Source organism: Manacus vitellinus, unplaced genomic scaffold (assembly GCF_001715985.3).
Source record: "Manacus vitellinus isolate BGI_N305 unplaced genomic scaffold, ASM171598v3 scaffold_12_pilon, whole genome shotgun sequence".
NCBI classification, from domain to species: Eukaryota; Metazoa; Chordata; class Aves; order Passeriformes; family Pipridae; genus Manacus; species Manacus vitellinus.
In genome coordinates, this window is record NW_021938949.1 from 4801276 (window position 1) to 4810287 (window position 9012).

Consider the following 9012-nt stretch of genomic DNA (forward strand, 5'->3'; position numbering starts at 1 on the left):
TTTGATTATTAATCACTTAACTAGCACACAGCAAAATGAGATTATCAGCGGGATATTTGTTATTATAATTTCTATTTATATCGTAAATTTTAAATATAATTTAATTATTACAAAAATAATTTAAAATAATCATTAAAAATATTTAATCTATATTACACATAATTTAATTAATTAAATTTAAATATTTTAATTATATAGAGTTTAATTATAATTATATATCAATTTAATTACATATAATTATATATGTTATATATTAAATTATTCATTATATTAAATATAATGAATTTAAATTATAAAATTTAATATGTATATTATTATATTATATTATATTATATATTTTACATATAATTATATAATATTATAATATATTATATAATTTAATTATATAATAATTATATATATAATTCGGATTATTTAATTCAATTATATTTGTATTCTGTTTCTTTATAAATTATAAATAACTATATGATTAAAAAATATATAAATTTTATTATATTTATATTTTATTATTATAAGATGATCAGTGGGGGATCACTTGGAATTTGAATTAGGGGACCATCAGCCTTTCCCTGGGAGCTCCCGGGGGACGTTCCCAGAATGATCTCTGGTGGGCTTGGGAAAGAGAGATCTGCTGGAAGGAACACAAACAGAGGCAAAAAAGCTCACCTGCTTCTTCAGGGAGTCCCCAGGGCCCACTGAAGGATATTGTTCCTATATTGGAAGCATTTATAAGTATAAACAGGGAGTTCCTGGGAGCTGCTCACTCAGCTCTTCTTGAAACCTCTTGTAGAGAAGTGGAAAATAAATAAAGATGGAATTCTTCCAGCAAATCTACACCTATGCACTAAAACCAGCTCTGATGCCTTTTTTTTTTTAAGCCCCAGAAAGACTTTTTTTTTTTGCCTCACATTTTGTGGTTATTGGTGAGATCAGGGTGCAGACATTTAAAAACAGAACAAGTGTTGAGACATTTCTCCTCAGCCTGTGGGATCTTGTGGAGTTTTCTACTCTCCTCTGGCAGATCCAGGAATTTTCCCTCGTGGGAATGAGTTTGGGCCAAGTGTAAGAACTTTTTGCATCGCTCAGGAGAACAAATAATTGTGTTCCTGCCTGGCTTGGCTGGAGGTCTCAGCCCGGCAGCAGCAGGAGACAGGTGGTTCCACACCCTGCAGCAACACCCATCAGTCAATCTCCACACCACTGATTCTCCCCAGGAAACACCAGGTACGGTCCTTCCACTGCTGCTTTTTTAAAATCAAACCCCTTGGAGAGGTTCCCACGGCTCACTGGACAAAATCCTGCCTGCATTCGAGGAGCTCAGGGGGTTTAAAAACAGGCAGGAAGGATTTGGTTCTCCTCTTCCTTCAGAAAAGCCACTTTTATCCCTGCAGAGCCTTCCCTCAGTGGTTCCTTTTTACACTAATTCTGGGCCTGTTTGTGCCTTCTCTCAGTCAATTATTTTTCCTGTTAGTCCTGGTTCTCCCTGTGACCCTCCCACCTGGATTCTCCCTGGGCAAAATTTTCCTTCCCCTGTTTTCCAGGCTGTTTCCTCCCTCCACCATTCCAATCCAGCCATTATATAACATTCCTCCACTGAGAAGGGGTTTGCTTTTTTTACTTTTTTTAACAGCTTGGCACTGCTGACTTGTGTGTTGGGGGTTTTCCTCCCTTAAACGCTTCCAAAGTCACAGCATTTTGTGGGAGAATATAATTCCATTTGTCCCTTTGCCAGTGAGGACTAAAATAAGTTGATTTCCAAGTGAAGAGATGCCCACAAATAGCTCAGCTGAGAGGCAGCAATGTGATTTACACCCCTGATTTGAGGTTAGAGCCTAAGAAAGCCTTTTCTGGGAAGTGAACTGGATAATATGGAAAGTTTTGCTCCACAAAGCTGAGGAACTGGGGCTGGAATTTGCTGAAATCCTACTGAACTCAAAAGTAAAATCTATTGTGGTTTTTTTTTCCTATTTCTTATTTATTGTGAATATCAGAGGGTTTATCAGATCTCCAGAAGTGCAGTGTGGGAGTTCCCTGCAGGGGCTGGTTACAGAAGGTCAGAGCCATGCCAGAGGCAGAGAGGATTTTCCTGGGAACTGGTTTCACTGTGATTTTCCAAACCTCATAACAAGCAGCTCATCCCTTCCATCCCCATCATTAATATCTTCCTCTTTCCAGAGCTTTTGGGACAGCCTTGAGACAAGGAAGCTTTTCCCTGAATCCAATCAGCATTTGCCACGGATCAGTTCACCCAAACTCCTTGGATCTTGATCACCTCTAGAGCTATTGGGGGGAGAAATGAAGGAATTTGATTTTTAATCACTTAACTAGCACACAACTAAATGAGATTATTAGTGAGATATTTGTTACTATAATTTCTATTTATATAATAATATATAATAATTTATTAAATTCAATTATCATCAATTATAAATTGTATTTCTGTTTTCTTATAAAGTATAAATAACTATATGAATTAAAATTATAAATTTACTATATTTATATTTTATTATTATAAGATGATCAGTGGTGGATCAGCTAAACAAGAGCACCACCACTCCCCATAGTGTTGTGGCCCTTAACTGGTGATGTCACCAACTGGTTTAAACTAGGAGGCTTCAGCCCCTACACACTGAGTGTTGCCTTCACCTTTCAGCAGCTGCAGGTTTGTTGGGAACACCAATTCCCAGCTTCCCAAGCAATATCCCATGGGAAAACTCCTCTTTGAATAAAACTAAGGAAGGGGTATTGACATAGCAGAGCCCCTCAATCCTGCCAGGGCAGGATCCATGTCCAGGATGATGGGCAGCAAATCCCAACTGGATCAAGGAACCACTGGCAGCAGCACTGCAGCTGGGAGGGGAAAACAGGGAACAGGAGAGCCAGGGGAGCTTCTCCTGGGAGGGTCAGTGCCCTCCTTCCCCTGGGAGAAGGCCATGGAATCACAGAAGGTTGGAAGGGACCCACGAGGATCATCAGCCTGGCCCTGCACAGGACCCTCCCCAAGGTGCAGAGAGCACATTTCTGTGGCCCCTGTGGTATAAATGAGGGAGGGTTTGAGGTGCTGGGTATAAACCTGGGCACTGTCTGCACCATCCTCATTTATATTCCACGGATATGGAACCTTTCAGTCCTTAGATTTACTGTTGAATGCCAGGAAAGAGGGTCTGTAAATCTTTGCTGAAGCTCTCCAGGCTCCGGGGAGTAAATGTGATGCTCCCTTCCAGTCTCCCAGGATTTGTGTTCCCAGAGGGGTGATCCAGACCACAACTTCATTCCTCTTCTGCCTCTGCCCCTCAACACCAACCACGAGGCAGCTCTGAATTCAGCAGAGCTGTAAAAGCAGATGCCCAGTGGGGCAGGACACTGGAAATAGTAACATTAAAATTCTTTGCATTCAAGTTAACCACCATTGTGCAAATCTGGGGAAGAGTTTGGAGCCAAAATCCTTTCAAAAAACAAAAGCCTCTGTCCCAAAATAGAGTTAAATATCCGGTGTTGGGTTCCCTGTGTGAGAATATGAAAAAAATGTGACTTGAATGAGCAGAGGACATGAGTTAGAGGGTTAGAGAATCCCTCTAAGAGCTTGCTGCCTTTTCCCACTGCTGCAGATGTGCTTTGGAATAACAACATCCATCCTGGAATGACAACACCAACATCCATCCTGGGTTTAATGGGCTCTGACTAAAGTCTCTTAAATAGGTGCCTCTGTGCTAAGTGTCCCTTGCAGACATTCCCCCATTAAGGCCCTCAAGCCAAAGCCATAAATCACCTAATCAGGGGCTTTTTGGTGCCTTTAGTCTCAGTTTAATCTGATTTCCCATCTCAGGTACCCAGAGCTGGCTGCTGGCCACGAAATGGAGATAAAACCCCTCATTAGGGCTTGAGAAATCCCACAGGTGTGTGTGGCAGTGCTTGAGGAAGCACAGGGAAGGGCTCTTCGTGTTCCTAAGGGGGTGTGCTTTGGAAATAAACCCACTGTTTCCCACTTGGAGTTCCACAAAATCCCAGAATCCCAGAAGAGCTGGGCTTGGAAGGGACCTCTGGAGATCACCCAGTCCAAACCCCTGCCCAGCAGGGTCACCTGGAGCAGGTGACACAGGGACTGTCCAGGTGGGGTTGGAATGTCTGCAGAGAGGGAGACTCCACATCTTCCCTGGGCAGCTGTTCCAGTGCTCCATGGAAAGAAGCTCTTCCTCATGTTGAGGTGGAACTTGTTGTGTTTTGGTTTATGGCACTGGCACCACTGAGGAGAGTTTGGCACCATCAAAGAAACCACCGAGGAATTAATTTAGGAGAAGAGTTTAACAGAGAGAATTAAAGCCCAGCTTGGCTAAGCCTGATAAAAAGGGGACTAAAGGTCTCCACATTTCTCAGAGCTGGTGTCTGCCCAGCAGTTACTCACCTGAGGAGCATTTACTCACCCTTGTGCAGCTCTGGAAGGCTGGGCCATCAATCCCTGGGATCAGTCTCCAGGAGGAGGGGAGAGGTGCCTGGAATGGAGCCCAACTGCAGGGAAATGCCTTTCCTGGGGACCAAATGGGGCAAAAAGTGCCCCAAATGAGAGAGGAGCAAGATGAAATGATGGAACAGGACATCACTGAGTGTGAGGAGATGGAAGTGTTGCAGAAGACTGAGCGCTTGGGATTTTTAAATTTAGATTGGACAAAACGCCTGCAAAAATAGCCAAAGGGATATTTTTATGCTGCTGATCATATTGGATGAATTAAATATTAACCATCCTAGCTGGAAGATCTGCAGGATGGCAGCCTGTTCTCTGCAGCGTGGGGGGTAGCTGGTGATCCTCAGAGATCCCATTCATCCCAGGGATCCTCAGAGATCCCATTCATCCCAGTGATCCTCAGAGATCCCATTCATCCCAGGGATCCTCAGAGATCCCATTCATCCCAGGGATCCTCAGAGATCCCATTCAGCCCAGTGATCCTCAGAGATCCCATTCAGCCCAGGAAAAAGCACTGCACTGAGGAGCAAACTCATTTTTTGCCGGATCCCGGAGAAGGTTCCCGGGAGGTTCCTGGGATGGTGCCCCCCAAACTGCCAAGGGGCTGGGGGGGGTCTCCAGCCCCAGAGAGCCTTAAGTTGAGCCTGGATTTGCCTGAGGAAACCCCTTTGCCTTGGGTTGTGGTTTGTGTTGCTACAATTTGAGCTGAAGAGAAGGATTCCCTCCCTCGAGGAGCAAGATGTGAGGTCGGGCTCCAAACCAGAGGAGGCTGGGCAGGTAGCCCAGCTCCTTGGAATAGGCTCCACAGTATTCCCAGGATCCACTAAAGGCCCCAAGGGACCAAAATAACTCCCAGGAGCAGCTGGAAGTCCAATTGTTCCCACCCTTCTTTGTACAACTGCTGGGTGCTGAAAGCAAGATGTGACCTTGGAAGGTCCCCCAGGTGGGGGGGTGGTCAAAAACCTCTGTGGTGGAGCACAGAGCACTCCAGGATCACACCCCACACTTCCCTTTCCAGTTCTCCTGACAGTGGAGGTGTCTCTTCTGGTGCTTGAAAACCAGATGGCCAAAAGGAAAAAAAAAAAATAGAAAAGAAACCATCCCAAAAGTGAGAAAGTAGAAATTACTCGACAGAAATATTTATTTTTAAAATATTTGAATGAAAGAAATTGGCTTTCCCCTCCCAACATCTTTCTTCCTGTGAAATCTCTGGAGCTGAAACAGTTTCAGAATTCTGGAGATGGTTTTACTTTGTGTTTAATCTGCAGCTGTGAACTGCAATAGCAGGGAATTTTCTCCCCCAGCTTTCAGCCCAGAAGGATGTGAAAGCAGGGATAAGCCCCCAAAATCGTGTGGGACTTTGGGGAAATCAGTTTTTTTTCCCCTGTGCTTTGTTTCCCACCTGCCAAAGACAAGAAAACCTTTCCAAGCCCCAAGAGTGGTGTGGAAATTACAGGATGCTCAAATCATGACCACAAGAGCTTCTCCACAGCTCTTGTCTTCAGAAATTAGAGCAGAGCAAGGACCAGCTCAGTGGAAAATCTGGGAAAAGAGGCAGGAATTATTCTCATTCATGTCCTGATTTCCAAAGGATGGCAGGAAATGGTTTCCCACAAGAGTTGCAGCTCCAAGTTGCGTTTTTGAGAACCCGAATTATCCCATAGGAATGTGGGCGAGTCAAAATTTACTGTAACACCTGATGGGCTGAGCTGCCAAAGGCTGCAAACACTCAAGTATTTAAAGAAAACAGGGTTTTACAAGAAAATTACTTCGTGTGAATCTCGCTGGGAAATCTGTCATCCCGTCCCTGCCATTTGTTCTGTGCAGGGAAGCAAAAAAAAAAAACAACAATCTGTTAAAAACTGCACCCAGATAAGCAGTGGTAAAATTACCAACCTATGGCTCTGCAATCCAGGGCTATAATAAGAAGGGAACAAGGGCAGAGGAGAAGATAAACTCCTTATATAAGTTCTGGGTCTCTGTGGTCTCGTGTAGGAGGGCCCAGCCACAAATTAAACCTATTTGACAACAAGTCCTGCTTGCCAAGAGCAATTTGTTTTTTCTATTACAGGGAAAAACTGCTTTGCTTCCCAAGTGCAGCAGCCAGGGGGAAGTTTGGCTGGTGGGAAGCTGGAGGGACAGTAAAATAAAGCTGATAACCCTTAAAAAGGGTTCCAGGCAGGACAGACCCTTCTCTAGAGGTCTCACAAAGTCCATTTTTTTTGTTTAAGGCTTGGCCTGGAGAGCTGAAGTGGTGCTGCCTGTTGTGGGGCTGGAGGAAACATCCCCTGGGGCAGAGGCTGTGTCTGCACCCAGACCTGGGTTAAGCTTCACCTGGAGCTCAGCAAAGCCAGGGAGGAGGATTAGAAGTGAGGGAGGAAGGGCAGTTATTAAATTTTACAGGGATGGGGTCGTTACTTCCCCTTCCAGGGGGATATCCTGGTTCCTCCACCCCAAGAACAGCACCCAGGAATCCAGGGCAGAGGATTCTCTGTTGCCACCAGCTGTGGTTCTTTTGGGTGGGAAGCTGGGAGCAAACCTTCTCAGGAGAGGAGGGGGGTGCAAGTGAAAGGTTCTAAGCATAAAACCTGCCCATTTCCACAGGTTCCATCCCTCTCTTCCTGCCTTTCACCCCCTTCTCAGCACTGGAGGGCAAAGTGACTCCTTTCCAAGGGCTCCTTAAAGCAGGAATTACACAGGGCTTGGAGTTCAGGTGTGTTCCTGAGGCACCACAGTGATTAAAATCAATTCAAAATAGAGATTAAAAAATGCATTTAGTTGCCCAGGGAAGAGCCAGGAGCAGCAAAGTCTCACAGCTCCTGTTCCCTCCGTGGCAGGGCAATAATGAGTGTTACTTCACATCCAGAGGGGGATGAAGGCTGAGGATGTCACTGCCTGAACGTCTTTATTAGTTCAGCCTGGATAATTGGGCTTAAATCATAGAATTGTGGGATGGTTTGGGTTGGAAAGGACCTTAAACTCATCCAGTTCCACCCCTGCCATGGGCAGGGACACCTCCCACTATCCCAGGCTGCTCCAACCTGGCCTTGGACACTTCCAAGGATCCAGGGGCAGCCACAGCTTCTCTGGGCAACCTGGGCCAGGGCCTCAAAAAGTCAGAGATGTTTTGAAAATCAGGATTAAACCCTGCCCTCTTGGGCACCAGCAGCAGGAACAATCTCAGCTAAGGCACTGCTGGGTGGGTTTAAAAGTGGGAGTTTGGGATACTTATGGGATACATCATTCCAAAGAAATCTCCTTTAAAGCTGAGTCATGGTTTGAAGGGTGACATTAGCAACACAAATATATCCAGCTCTGCCCAGTTTTATCTCCCAGTCCACCCAATGAGAGGGTGTTTGAGTCCCTGAAGCAGAAAAGAGGGAGGTGAGAGCTGCAGGAACGAGGTTTGGTTGCCAGAATCAAACCAGAACCTCCCCAGAAATCGATAGGACTTTCCAATTTCACACAGAGTTAAAGGTTTCTGGCTGCACCCAAGGAAATAAAAGGTAAATAAATGGTTTTTAAGTGTCGCTTTCGAAAAGCATAATTTTGTAAAAACTACAAATGCTCGAGTGAAACTTGCTGGTCACTGTAATAAAGCTTTTTTTGGGGGGGGGTAAAGAGCTGGTTTTTGTTAATGTGAGGAAAGATATCAGTGCTCCTTTTCAGTGTTGTTATCAGCTCACTGTGGAGGCTTCACAGAACAGAGTGTGCCTGTGAAATGGGCATAAAGCTCCCTGGGGATGGAATGAAATCAGTATTGATGGAGCATTTCAAAGGAGTGAATAGGAATATTTCAGGTACAAGGCACTGGAGCTGATAAAACCCCCCTGTGTGATGTTTGTCCTTCACACAAGACATGCAAAGTGCCAGAGAGAACCCCAAAAAGGTGCATTCCACCCACTGCCAAGCACTCACTAACAGTGGCAAGGTCTGCTGATGAGAGTGGTTCACTTACAGTGCTGGAGTGAATTTGGCTGTAGGATTTAATAACCAGGTTATTTTGTTCCCCAAATTGGCACATGGAAGTTGTTTTTAATTTTTTTGGTTTTCTTTTTTTGCATCTGCTTCTCATTAAGAGCAAAGCATCCAATTGAAGTGGATGTGTCTGCAGACTTAATTTCTGAACAGGACCAAGGGCTGGGGGTTATTTCCATCAGGAGGCAGAGCCATGGGAAGGAAGGCAGAAAACAGCCTGAGTCATGTCATCCTGCAGATGAGAAAGGGCTGGGAAGGGTTGCCATGGGCAGGGACACCTTCCCCTAGTCCAGGTTGCTCCAGCCTGGCCTTGAAAATTGGAAAGGAAATGGAAGTGAAAAAAAAAGAAAATCCAAACTCTCTTTTGTCCTGGAAACAAAAGAACAAGGAGAAATAGTTTCCTTCTCAGCTCATTTTGGGTTCTGTGCAAACACAGAATACAGGGGGATGAAGCTGAGCCCTGAGCCAAGGGCTCCTTCCTGGGCTGAGCTGGGGGGATTTGGGGCTGGCACCAGGTTGGATATTTTCAATCACACAGGTCTGAAGTGCAGCTCCATCCCTGCATCCAGGTTCCA